This window comes from Caloenas nicobarica, chromosome 1, assembly GCF_036013445.1.
Source record: "Caloenas nicobarica isolate bCalNic1 chromosome 1, bCalNic1.hap1, whole genome shotgun sequence".
NCBI lineage: Eukaryota > Metazoa > Chordata > Aves > Columbiformes > Columbidae > Caloenas > Caloenas nicobarica.
In genome coordinates this window covers 23,510,866-23,525,531 of record NC_088245.1, presented here as the reverse complement: position 1 = coordinate 23,525,531, position 14,666 = coordinate 23,510,866, and the positions used below count along the sequence as shown (strand labels likewise).

Below are 14,666 nucleotides of genomic sequence, written 5' to 3'. Positions count from 1 at the left end.
CACCCATGATGTACATGATTACGCTTAATTTGTAGACAGAAATGCTATACTGCAAAAGTGATGTCTTGTTCTCTGTTAACCAATCCTTTGGTAGCAGAAGCACAAACAGAATATCTAGGACTAGTAACCTAGTGACACGATTTCTCCTCTTCCTATTTTACACACAGAATAGTGGTTTGGAAACTTTTCTGTTAGTGGCATTGTTTATTTTCAGTGACTCTATTTGGTTTAAAAATTCAGTTTAAGATACAATGCTATTGTAATGCTGTTACTCTTTTAAGTTTATATTTACACTCTTTAATGTACAGGATGTAGTGATATAGACTAACATATTCTGTTTATTCACATGAAATTTCATTGTTCAGTTTGAATATACAACCATGAACACTGCCTTCATTTTCCAATTTGAAGAAAGAAAATTTTTTTACCAACATCTGAAGACATGTAATACAATAATTACCGTGTAAATTCCGTTCTTAAACTCTGGCCAAGTAAATGCCTTTATTTTATTGCACAAAAAGCCACATTTTTTATTCAACGGAAGTTTTGGTTTAAAGTAATTCCACCAGCAAAGAACTGCAGTGCAGCCCTTCTACAAATTATATACTAATGAACCTTGATTTTCAGGAAGGAAAATTTATTAAACTGAGTCCAGTTTGCTGAATCTGTTGTACATTAATTATTTCTTCTGAAAACAAGTGAAACTCTTGATCTATATTTGCCAGAATACCTTCACCTTACAGCAGTAAACTGCTCTTCCTGGACACACTGTGCCATTGATGTGCTTTTCAAAGGTGCAAGTAACACAGTGCTAAGCTGAAAAAGAAGAAAAAGGAATGTTGACATCTGTGAATCACAGTTCATCCAAGAGCAAACATGACAAAATTGTTGACAGGAAATAAAGCGGCACTGAGATGCTGTGTGAGTTGGCATAGATGAATCATCACCAAAAATCAGAGAGTTTCTGTACATGTCTGCTCACCAGAATGAATGGCAGAATTGATAGAGCTCATGTTGAATATAAGGCAATGACATATGGACTTATACACAGAAGAATGAGCCTTGCAGTCGAGTCTTGAAGCTCCCCTTGGTGCCATAAAATAACTGTTATTTAGTTTTGATGTGTTACCTCCAAGTGTTCTGGCACAAAATTATTTTCTTGGAAGATCACTTGCATTTTCAAGTCTTGATTATGAAGTATAACATTTATTCAGTCAGACCGTTCAGATTCTCTACTGTATTTTGTACATTTTAATTTTTTGAGACATGCAGGTCACCAAAGTACATTTTCCTCTGTAGTTTTTTTCTTATAGTGGCAGCTGGAAATGACAGAAATGTTTTATTATTTGCTCAGTGTATAATGCAGGTGATATAATATCGACAACATTTTCTATGCACTTGAGAGACCTTCGCAAAAGACACACTGAGTAGGAAATGTAATGCAATAGGCCAAGCTCCAAGCAGAAAATGTGGATACTTGTCTTCAGTGATTTATGCTTTGAAAAAGATGGCAGTGCAAAATGTATGGGTTTATATGAGGAAAATTTATATCCAATATACATATATGACTCTTCTTACAGCAGTTTGTACTCTGTTATAACTTTTTTGCTGGTAAACTGGAAATATTTGGGATTAAAAAGGGGGGTTTATGTTCTTGGTAGTTTCCCTTAAAAATAAACTACATTTTGACAAAAATGGTAAAAAAAAAAGTCTTTCAAAATAAATAATCGAAAAGTCTTGCTTCAAAAATTCCTGGGTTGAAAAATGGAGACAGTTGTGCTTCTTCCCCATTTTTTGCACCAAACATTAACCAAATCAATGCAGGTACTCAGAGAGCTACAGCAAAACCATTTCTTTGCTTTCTAAAGGACTAAATGGCTAAATAAGATGTTTCAGCAGATTATAATAACTGATATGTGTCTGCCTTGCTGTTAAAACATTGCTGCAGTCTAATACACTGAAGTCCATTGGAAGACCTACAGACCAAGAAGAAAAGGACAGTTTGCAAACAATTAATGAAAAAAAAGCAATATAGAAATTTAATAGAATAAGTTTAATAAAATCATCAGGTTTCTGGAGGAGGGAAAAAAATTATACATCTGAAATGAATTAAACTTTATTTATTGTTATTAAAGGAATCCACTCAGTTATTACTGAATGCTCAAGCATATGGTGGCCAAAAATAAATGGTAATCATGAGAACACTTCCAGCTTTATGCCGGGGTGAAGTATTTTACCCATTTTATCTTCTGAAATGTATGGTTCTTTTAAAATGTTCATATAATCTCTAGAAAAGTGGCAACAATAAGACAAAGCAAATCATAAACACACAGTCACCTTGCACAATTTGCAAATAGCTCACAGATAACAGACCCTGAAAACAATTTGCCTGTCTGCATTATTAAATCAATATGTATGAATAGTGTGTGTACTCACATGGAAAATTATGAAATCACATATTGTGACAATATTCCATATTAATGGATTACTCAGCTTGCAGGTTCTAAGAAATCTGATTCACTATCTTTACTTTAAAAACACTTTCATAGGATATTCCGTTTTTACAGTCAAAATGAATCCAAACCATGCTCCGCTACTTTTAGCATGGCTATGGATCTGAGTGATCAAGGTCTACAAAAGCTGATGAAAAAGATTCTTGCTTTCCAGGAGAGCTTGAATCAAACTGTGTAGAAGAAACGGTATGTGCAGATGTGAGAGAAACTCATGGTCTTGAAAGTCTGTACAACTCTTCATCTCTAGTTATTTTTTTTTCTTTCTCAATTTTATAACCCTCTGGCAAGAGCTAGTTTCTAAATTTTTTCTTAAGTGAGGAGCTGTCTATGCTATACTCATAATAAGTATAATTTTACTGTTTCCAGGACCATCAAGCCAAAAAAGATGTAAAATTTGCCATAATTGATTTCTTAGCTGCAGACAACTTATCCTAATAAACAATGAATCTCAAAGAAAAAAAAGATTCAAATATCAAAAATTAAAATATTTAATTTAATATTTTGAACGCTTTCATATTTGGTACTTTCTGAATTGTGATTGTCTGTTCCTCCACTCAGATTGTTTGAGATGTTGTTTGTATATCCAGAAACTACTGTTCACAAGCTTGTCAAGGTATGCTCCTATTCTTAAATTTGATCAAATAATTTTTCATATTCCTGAATGATATGTCTTAGATGTTACAAACCTAACATTCTTATTTAAATCAAGCATGCACTTTAATAAAAACACATTACATATATCAAAATCAGTAATAATGTCTCTAAGTTTTTCTTTACAGGCAAACTTAGGTTTCTTTTTCTAGCTTATTTTTTAATTGGTCCATGATATGCTGCCTTTGGCTTAACAGGTTTTTTCCTGTCTGTGCTCTGAAGATGTTTTAAAACTTCTGTGTCAGGGATGTCAAACCTTTATCAGAAGTGAGCACCACATATATCCTTTCATTTTGACATGTCTCATTAAAGGAGTTAAAAGAGCTTTTGCACAAACAGTTCTGTCTTTGGAAGCTGAAAACAGATTTCCATCATCCTGAAACCTGAAAATCCACAGGATGCCCTTTGGACATCTCCTGAGAATAAGGACTGATGCTAAGCAAAGGCTACTAGTATATCACAATACAAATTAGTTTAAATAAAGTAATAAGACTAATCAGACCGCTGTGTCATCTCTTTTAGAATGGTTTGGGATTATCTATTGAAAATAATGAAAATCCCTGCTTTTCTTTCCTAATTATCATGTGAAAAGATAAATTCAAACAGTTTTTCATGTTTAAACATTGTCAGATAAATGGATCTAATAAGCCAGCACTTCAAAGTGATCATTATTCCATTACTGGGAAAAAATATGGAAATAGGAAATTGCAAAGTGTGTGAGAGATAAATAAATTAAAAAATAATAAAATATTAATGCATGAAGTGAAAAACTCAAAAATTTAGTTCTTTAGGTTTCACGTGAGACATTCATGACGGAGTGAACATAAATGGAGAATAGATATCAGGATTAGCAACCTTTGCATCACAAGGGCTTTCCAGGCAGTGATTCAGTTAAAATAGTGGTACCATGAACAGCCATTAGTGTAGGTAGCTACCTAGATGGAGAGGAATTCACGTTGATGGTGGAGAAGCAGGTAATGTTGAGAATGGCTAAAGAAAGACTTTTTAAAAGAAACAGGCTTTCGGAGCAGAGAGTTCTGCTTCTAAGCTAGCCTCAAAAATACAGAAAATTGAGCTCTGTCATCAAGCTCTATGTTGGTTTTTCTAACAGGTGTAAGTTGCAAAGAAGCACAGGTACCCTGATGATGATCAGTATTACATTATATACATTATATGATAACTGTAAAATGCAATGACATAATTCTGATTTTTTCAAAACATTTGATGTTATTCAATTTGTGGATGAAATTTGAGTTATTATTCTTGTTAAATTGGTTTTAACACACATACTTACAAGGACAGAAAGGTAAGAAATATGACGTTATCTACTAGTATGTCTAGTCAACCCAAGAAAAAGTACTTTAGGGGAAGACAACAAAAATGACTAGAAAGAGACACTTCTGTATATAGAAAAATAAGGAAACAGTGCTATGATTAAGCTGATTTTAACTCTAACAAGTACAAACCAACATGATCTCCACTTCCTTTTGCTGTCACAGCAGGCTTTTCTTCACACATTTGCAAATGACAGTTAGTTTCTCTATACATCTAGTTGCATTTACATGTTTTCAGGATGTCTTATATTTACTTTGAAAATAAAACAATGTAAAAATTCTTAAATGGGATATATGTTCATAATTTTTGTTTTCATTAAGTTCTTTAGCATTGTAATTATTACAATCATAACTAGAACACTTGAGGATTAAGATATTATCAAGGTATTTTGTAATAGTATCTTCTCTTTAATGAGGGTACTGAATAGCCCCTTGTGGAAATATTTGCCGTTATTCTGTTTTAAAAATTCTTTTCTAGTCAAAAGCCTTTAGAAATTTTAGGCTGGATGCAGTAATGGGCTTAGGCTTTACAATAATAAGCACTGAATCTGGTGGCTAGGATCTCAGTACAATGTATATGAAGAAGTAGATACCTCCAGAAAATAAGCAATGAGCTGCGGCCTCACCAGTGCTGAGTACAGGGCACAATCACTTCCCTAGTCCTGCTGGTCACCCTAATACTGGTACAAGAGGTGTTCATTTAAATCTTTCAAAAGGCAAAGAAGTCCTTACAGCCAGCAGAATAAAGGTCTTAGAATATGTGTGAACTGTCCAAGTCCACAATCTTCTCATAATAATGATTTTTATTCACAAAATAACTTTTGATACTTTATTTGGAAAGCATCTCAATAATTACTGGTACTTCTATGGTGGAAGATATTTAACATGGGGGTTTCTATTTGTCATAATTTTAAATATTTTAATCTACTTCTTATAATTTAGTGTATAAAAACATTAATTAAACAACCTGCTATAGACCTACAGCATTTACTCTTAGTTTATTTTCATAGTAGTTGTTAATTTTTCTTCACCCATAAAAATTTGGTTTATGGAAAATTCTATCATCTTCATACTACACCTAGTTCAAGATTTATTCACAAAACTCATAAATGGACTAGCAAATAGTGGGAAATAACAAGTTTATAAAGTTTGGTGGTAGCCATGAGGATCTATAGAAAGGTCTCCTAATAATTATCACTAATAAAATAGCAGACGGATTTCAGTGCCAATACATTAAAAGTAAAGTGTATGGGGGAAGAGTACTCTGAACTAGCTATTGAGTCCTTAGGAAAAAAATGAAAGAAAAATGTAATAATTCTTTGAAGACTGTTCAGTATCCAATAAAGAAAAACAAACAAACAGACAACCTTGCAAATACTATGCAGTCATTATAAAAGGGCAGAGAACAAAATATAAAACATCATTGTTCCAGTACATGAATTAATCACAGCTTAAACATTTGTTCCAGTTCTGATGGTTAATCTATGAATATTATTAGAAAGGTACAACAGGGATGACTACAGCTATAGAAAGAGTTCCATGCAAATAGAAGTTACATAAACTCTGATTCGTTGGCCTTGTTGTGAGTCACAAAAGAGATATGTTGAAGTCTGAGTTGCACAGAGAATGTGAAAATACATTAATTATTTCGTTTCTCAAAGAGTAGGCAGGAATCGAATTATATTTTCCAGTGACAGGTTGAAAATAAAAGGTGCGCATTCTTCAGCTCTGGAATTCATTTATGACAAGACATTGTAGGCATGAAAATACTACATGGGTTTGAAAACTGATTGCACAAATTAATGGAGGAAGTTCAAGAGAAACCTTTGTCTCAAGCACTTCAGAAACAAATTTTACAAGGATATACCAGGCAAAGCATAACAGTCTGCTTGCCTTGTCCTTTGCACTTTTTCCTAGATATCCACTTATGTCAAAATATCAGGCACATTCTCCAATCAATAGAAGGAAAAATTTTAAAAAAAGAAAAAAAGAAACCCTGTGATATCAGAAATATGCTCTATTTTTATTTGTTTAGCTGTGAATCGGCTGCATTATGCTAACTGTTGAGAACTAATCTCATGGACCTTTTAATCACCACCCAGGATATAACCTTAAATGCTACTTAATTAAATATTTGTTTGGGAGTAGCAAGAGCCAGCAGCTCAAAAAGGCCTGGGTAACCCCACCTCAGACCATGCCCTACCATGGAGCACAGTCTCATGGAGTCTCAACAAAGCAGGTAGCACCAGGTGCTGGCAACAGGGTCCATTAACAGCTCCAAATATAGCAAGGGATGAGCCAGGTCCAGAGGCTGTCGAGGGAGCCGAGCTGGGAGCAAAGGAAATGGAGTCAGAAACCTATGTGACATAACGTGGCTCAATGAACCTGAGTGAAAGAACTTCAAACAATATCAATTTGTGTCCTGGTTCAGATGGGACAGATGAGACCTGTAGCATGGGCTCATGCATTGAGTCTAGATCTCAGCTCAGACCTTTGGGTTTACATATTTGTGTGTTTCAGTCTGCTTTATGTAGAGTCCATAAAATAAAAAAAGGCTGGTTTTCAGTCTTCAAATGTACATATGTTAAGTATTTATCTTAACATCATAAGAATATAGATAGGTATGAAATCACAGTAGCATTTGGCATTGATAGAGGTTTACTCAGGATTTAAAAATTAATCAAAATACTTATTCTGCAAATATACATAGGTATTAGTAAAACTGACACTTCAAAGATTACTGACAGCATAAATTTAATTTAGTTTCTACAATGTCAAGAATGAGTCACCTTACATCTAAACAGACCATAAGAAATTATTTTAAACCTGAAGGAAGTCATATATAATCTTTATGAGAAGAGGAAATGAAAATCAAATTCTCAATTCTAGTTAAATTGAAACATCTCAGGCAAAGGTGACAGAATAGATAAAACATTTATATTAAAAAAATGCCATGTTGCCTGGGGCTTATTGATAAATGCTGTTTTATTAGGCTCAGCCATTCCTGAAGATATACGCATACAACTTCCATTGATTTCCTTCAGCTTATATTTTGATAATCACTCAGAGTACCAGTGCTTCCTGACATTTCATGCTACTGAGTCAAATTGGCCTTATTGAACAGCCATAAAAACTGTAGAATCATTGAATCATTCACACTGGAAGGGACCTTGGGAAGTCATCCAGTCCACCTGATTGCTCAAAACAGAGTCAACCCTGAATTCAGACAAGAGACTTAGGGCTTTTTTCAGTAGAGCCTTGAAATACTCAACTCGGCTTCTCTGAGCAACATATGAAAAAGCCTAATCATTCTGATGATGAGGTGAGTTTGATTTTGGTTTGATTTATTTTTATGGGTTGCTATTTTTTTTCTTTTCCACCAGCTAGGCAGTTGTAACCTTTTCAGTTTATGTCCACTGTCTCTCATTCTTTCACTGGCTACCTCAGCAGAAAGCCTGGCTGCACCTCTTCGGTTAGTTACTGGTGAGTTTCAGAAGGCTGCTATTTACTCTTTTCCTGTGCTTTTTTTCTTTTTTCAGAAAAAACAAAAGAAAAACAACACACAATTCCCAGTAAAACTAGATAATGTTCCTTAATTTGACCTACTGACTATACTTGTGCTAGCCCAGAGCTGTTGGCCACCTTTGCTGTCAAGGCACCACTGGCACATGCTCATCTCACTACCCATCAGCACACTTAGGTCCTTTTCGGGCCAACTGCTTCCCACTCTGCCCAGCCCAGTCTCTGCCACTGCTCAGGGCACCACACCTGTGAGGAATGCTGTGAAAAAATGCTGGGGTCACCCCAGACTCCAGGAAAGGTGCCAGGCGTCCCTGCAGCCCAAGCCTAGAGGTATGGTGACCTCCTCCCCCAGTTCACTAGGGTACTTTCTCCAGCCAGTGATGGGGACTGGGCCATGTGGTGTATTAGCACCATTTCAGAGTTCAGAAAATAGAGTATCTTTTTAAAAATTATTTCATACTTTTCATCCTTATTCTTTGTTTTAGCTCAAACCAAACAAAGCATGCACACACAAAATAATAATTCTTAATTTCACCTTGAAAAACCTAAGGTCATTTTTTTAAGTAGCCATTTGTCTAATAAAATGCATGTTCTCATGCAGGACAATGTATAGCATCAAGCTATGTTCTTTAAAATAACGTGATATTAGCAAAATAAAAAGAGCCTCGAAATCTCTTAATGAAATTCTATGTCTAGTCAGAATAATGGCAAAACACCTATTAACTATCATGAGAGTCATGATTCCATTTCATCCTGTCACATAAGGCCTCTGTCAATGTTTTGACATAGTAAAGTGTTATCTTGGGGAACAGTTGGTGAAGACTTGTCTTCTACCCAATGTCAATAGGCAAGGACTAGACAATCTATCCGAAACAACGTCCTCACATAATGAGGAGGAGCTAGAACTTGTAAAAATTTGGCTACACATCAAGGGCAACCTTTCCTAATACAAAAGTCATGTCCCTGTATCTGTCATATGACTTCTGACAACAGCAGGAACTAAAGGCTCAACAGGAGAAGCCTGAAACATTTTGAGTTTAAAAAAATAATCTGGACTGCCAGGAAATTACATTAGCTTAAGGTCAAATTTTCCTTATAAAATCCATTTTTAATGGGTTTTGAGGTATTTTTACGAACATACTTTATTACTACAGCTTTGAACATACATTCATAATGCAGCTTATATAGTCGATAATGTCCACATTAATGCTAGAAGAAAGAAAAAACATCAAAGTCAAAAGAAAATTTTCAAAAAAAACCCACCCAAACCAGTAAGATTGCTATAAATCTAAGATTTGCTTATGGTGCTTTCCCAAATAAGAGGCAGAAATGTAACTTCACTTTCCATTTGACATCCGAATTTCCTGTTAAGCAGCTAGCCACTTTCCCATAATGTCAGAGGTTCATCATTTTTTGTGAGTGTTCTTTTCTCTATGTCAGCAGGTACCTATTATTACTGCTACAATCTATAAAACTAAAGAGACTGTGTGATGGCACAGCTGCTACAGAGAAAGATGGTTGCAGTGATTATGTTAATGGGATCACTAAATTCTTGCATAAACATAGCTTTAAGTTGTTGTGCTACTTCATGTGTCACTAGCTGTGTCAATGGAAGAACTTGAGCAAAGTATAAAAACGTTAATAACTCGGTTGTTATTTATTTGCATTTCAGTAGCCCCTACCAGCCACGATAACATGAGATTCTAATATATGAGGCAAAAAATATCCTGTCTCATTGTAAAAACCTATGTAATCAGAAAACAAGACTTCATTTCTCTTCTGCTCTGCTCTTCTTCCCCTCTGCTCTGCTCTTGTGAGACTTCACCTGGAATATTGCATTTGGCAATTTGAGAGAGAGTCTTTTCACCAAGTCCTGTAGTGACAGGACAAGGTGTAAAAGTTTTAAACTGAAAGAGGGTAGATTTAGATTAGATATGGTGAAGAAATTCTTCACCACAAGGGTGATGAGGCACTGGAACAGGCTGCCCAGAGAAGCTGTGGATGCCCCATCCTTGGAAGTGTTCAAGGCCAGGTTGGATGGGGCTTTGAGCAGCCTGGTCTAGTGGGAGGTGTCCCTGCCCATGGCAGAGGGGTTGGATCTAGACAATCTTTAAAAGTCTCTTCCAGGCCAAATTGTTTTAGCAGGCTAGGAAATTATCAATCCCATCTGTAGACAAGACCCCCAAATCTGTAGAGCTTTTGCAGTCATATCCCTTCCAATTAAGCTTTTCCTCAAAATAAGCAGGATATTAGGACAGATCATCTGTAGTCTACTCTCAGCAAGAAATGACACTTAGGTAGACAGTATTCATGGGGGGTTTTTTTGCATATTTTGAATATGTACAGTGTGGTGTACTTTCACAGCATATCACAGGACTTTAGACAAAAAGTGCTACAAGCACGGATAACCTAAGGCAATGTCTGTATCCAACAATGAGCCCAATGTCCTTGACAAACACAGATGGAAAGTTTTATTCTGGCAACTACTGACCCTTGGATCTCTAAAGATTTTCAATTTATGTTAAATAATGGGCAAACACTAATATGTGTATGGACATAATCCAGAGAGTACTATGCAAGTACAATTGGTGCAGCCTCTCTTCTAACGATGGCTCTTTTCTACATTCTATTTGCACTTAGGGTTTGGCTTTCAAAGTCTTTAGTTTGGCTCTTCAAAGATAAGATATGATATTTTCATTGTATAACACCCTGCCAAGAAATTTGTGTAGCAGCTTGTAGCACCAGTGAGGTAAGGAAGACATATGCATGCTGCCTAATGTCAAAATAAATATGGAAAAATATGAAGGAAAGTGACAATATAGTATGATCTCAAACAGCTGAAAAAAACAACATATAAGCAGAACAAGCATCAGAAGATACTGCAAATGTCTGCAGTTTAGTTTGTCTTTTAAATTATTTTTTTAATACTGAAGTTGTTCAGAGATACACTAGGTACCTCTGAATGAAGTAGCTTGAGTTCTGAAGAACATTTGTGCTTCATGACATTTTTCCAAAATTATTTTACTCCATTTCTCATTGATCTAACTGGGAAGACTGCCACACTACAATACTACTCAACACCCAAACTAAGTTGTTTAGAGCTAGGTTAGACCACTCTTTTCAGCTCTACATTGGTCTGTGCTGACATCTTTCTGTATTTCATTCTGCTCTTGGCTAGCTTCAGCTTTTGCAACCATCAGTGAAAACCCTAAAACTGTGTGTGAATATCTCCTTCTATGTTGTACTCATGTTTCAAATTCCTGTTAAAATGTATTTCAAAAGCAACATATGCTAAATAGTTTCCAAGCCCCATTTAGGCACTGAATGTGAAAAGGGCTAAACTGTATTCATACAATATTAAGAAAACCTCTTCAGTCTTGAGTATTGTTTAGGTCTGATTTTACACTTGGCTGAGAGTGTCTATACAACATGCCTGAATATGTAATTCCATTATATTTTGAGAATGAAGTAATATTTTTGTTGTAAAGGTACATGTCAGAAATATGAGTTGAATGACACAACCACCCATTGGTAATGAAGTAACTCTACAGTATCACAATACTTTACTGAATATTCATTTTCACAAGACACTGCAAGAAACCTTTCACCCAATTATTGTACTGAATTCATATCTACCATTCCAAAATACTCCTATAATGAGATCTAAGAATTGCGCATTCCAGATGCAAATATATTCTGATGAAATTACACCATTCAAGCTTCCGGAAATATCTAGAATATAGAAATATAGGTTCAAAGAATTAATAGTGTCATATTATTCACTGACTTGTTGGTCTAATTATGTGAGGTCAGAAAGAAAGGCAGACAGGCTGAAACACAGGGATTTAAGCAAAAGGGCAATATATTGCTCTTTACTGAATCTTGTTTCCTTCTAATTTACTGCAAGTAATATGCTCTCTAGCTACTGAAATGGCACATACAGACTTTGCAGTGGCAAGACAACGTGATTTATGCATTTGATGTTGCAGTTGGCCAGTTCCTGTCTACCAAAAGCTGTCTTGATAGGCCGACTGGGTCCTTAAAAGTGTAAAATTGCAACAAAAAGAGCTAGAGAAATTTCATCTCAGTATAATCATAAACTGCTGGTTATTTACAGGGTAAACCATTTTAGTTACCTCTGAAAGAAAAAAAGAACTTGGTGTTTTGGGCTTATATATTTCAAAATTCCAGTTTAAAAAGGTGTCAAAAAGCATATGATTTCTTTATAGAATCCTATTGTGTTCTTGACCATGTATCTTTTGCTCTTACTGGATAAACCAACAGCTGTTATTTTTAATTTTTAATTTTAGTTTAGTCGTATCAGTCGGATCATTATTTCTCCACTGAATCAAAATATTTTGTTTATTAGGATGCTTAATCTACTTTCTATGTGTGTCTAGCAAATGATACCATGTGATCCATAACATACAAAATCTTTGGGATTTGTATTTTTATTATTTTAGATAGATAACAATGTCTCTTTCTGTGTATTCTTTATTTTTCCACTGATGTTTTACCCTGTTAAACTTTCAGACAAAGATGCTGTTCCACAAAACATTCAGAGACCTCATTGGGAATCTGGTCAGAGCCTGTTGCTGGTGTGCCTGAAATAGCCAAAGGAGTTCCGATGCAGTGCGAGGTGATTGAAGCAAACTGTTGGATCAGCAATCCCTGCTCATGACAGCTCAGTGATTGAGTGTCTGTACCTACGGTTCTCTGGTGCCTGTCTAGCAATAATTCAGGGAACACTATCTGCAGTTTGACCACACACTTATTATTAAACATTTATTTTTTTAAATTATTAATTGTAATTACTAATTAATTTCCAAACTTCCATCTGATTTTCAGAATTGCTGGAAGTTTCTGGAGTAAGTCTACTTGTCCAATGCCTGTCTCCTTCTTTCAGCTCAAGTCAATACCCTTGCTGGCTGGTTTCCATTAAAACACCAGAGATGAAACTGTTACTCTTCATGTACTTTCACTGTAGCAAAGTAATGCGGTTCAGGTTGTCTCTCCTTCTGAAAGAGGACAAGAAACTCAGTTTCTTACAAGGGTTTTGACTTTTTTAGACCCTAATTCAAATTGATATTAAATTCTCTTTTATTCAGGCAATTTATAGTACTGGCATTTTTTTGACTGAAGCCCAAAAAGTTAGGAACAGTAATTCAGCCTACTACAGCTATAAATTGTATTTTTACTTATATACAAAATTTGATCCATCATACTTCACATTTCACAATAGGTTGCTTGGTAAGCTTTTGCACTTTATGCAATTACACATAAGATTGTCACATATAACCACCAAAGTTGCCAGCCAACTTAGCCTTCTTTGGAAAATCACATATCAGTCTCAATTGCTTACAACTATTGTGTTGAATACTTCCTTCTATTTACTCAAGCTTGCTAGTGCTTTCTGTTTTCCATCTAATTTCAGGTACAGAAGTCATATGTTTTATTACACAAGTATCTTTTTTATATTTTAGACATTCTCACCAAGAAGAGCACATACTCATCTACAATTAGTAAACTTAAATCAATGAAGAATATGAGATTATTGAAGTATACATTCAACACATGTTTAGAGGTGTTGCATACAGCTCCTAGTCTTAAAAACCCAATATTTTAAAATCAGTTTCTGCCTCCATTTTCTTACTTTTTCTCTATTACTTACATTTGCTTCGTGGCCCCACTGAAGGTACTATTCCTCAATTTCAGAATCACTGTGGGTTTAGACATTCCTATGGGAGAGTTCCAGATCTTTTCCACTGGTTTGTCTCATCCTACCTACTGTCTCAGTCCTGCGCTATATGAGATTTGATTTCAGTGGAAATTGTCTTTTGGACCAAATCACATTATTTAGGATCATGAAATTCCTATTTTGTCTAAATTATAAAGACAACTGAATTTATTATAAAAAGTTAAAGATCCCAAGCAATACATTTACATCCAGACTACTGGTTATTTTAGTATGATTAGTAATTGCTCCAGCTGAGACTGCTTTAGTCCATAATAAATAATTGAACTTTCAGTGGGACTGAGAGAAGGAGAAATTGCAAACCTGATTGTACAGACTGTTGGTTGGTGTTCTCTTCTGGGATACAAAAGAGTCAGGTTACAAGTTTCTGCTCCAAAATTCAGTTTAATTATTTATACAAAGAGAAATAGCTTCAATTGTATACTGAGACAAGTTCACACTAGGACATCCAATATCTTGATAATTAGGGTAGTCCCCTGGGATGCTGGGAGATGTCTCTTTCAATTCCTATGCCAGTGAATATTTAATAATTTATACAGTAAATCTGCCTCAAGAGAAACATACTGGACAATCCAGGACCTCAATGATTAGGACACTTATTTGCAATTCATACAAACCTGATTTCAACCCTCTGATCAAATCAGAACCCCAAATCAGGAAGCACAAATATTTGAAAACAGAATCAATCTTCTCTCCTAGACAAGTGTTTCGAATTCTGGATTGTTTAGTAAAATAAGGCAGGATTTTAAAGCAGAGGATTTGTGAGAGAACTGACCTGGAATTGTGTATTTATTTCCTGAAGAGGATTTGTTATTGAGAGTATACAATATCAAGTGTTCTTGATACCTATCTCCAGAGTGCATCCACATCTTGACATTTGCATCTTTGGTA

The 14,666-nt window shown here is 35.2% G+C and overlaps 1 long non-coding RNA gene across 2 annotated transcripts in view; it reads right to left on the bottom strand.

Annotated features, from left to right (window-relative positions):
- Positions 1–397: 397 nt before the first annotated feature.
- LOC136002610 (uncharacterized) overlaps positions 398–14,666 on the bottom strand; it is a 36,925-nt gene continuing 22,656 nt past the window's right edge. The window contains exon 4 of one of the 2 annotated variants that reach the window (XR_010607932.1): positions 398–816. This is a non-coding gene — a long non-coding RNA (uncharacterized LOC136002610). Of the gene's footprint in view, positions 817–1,148; positions 1,320–14,666 lie in introns of those variants that run through there. The other variant, XR_010607930.1, reaches the window with a different exon arrangement.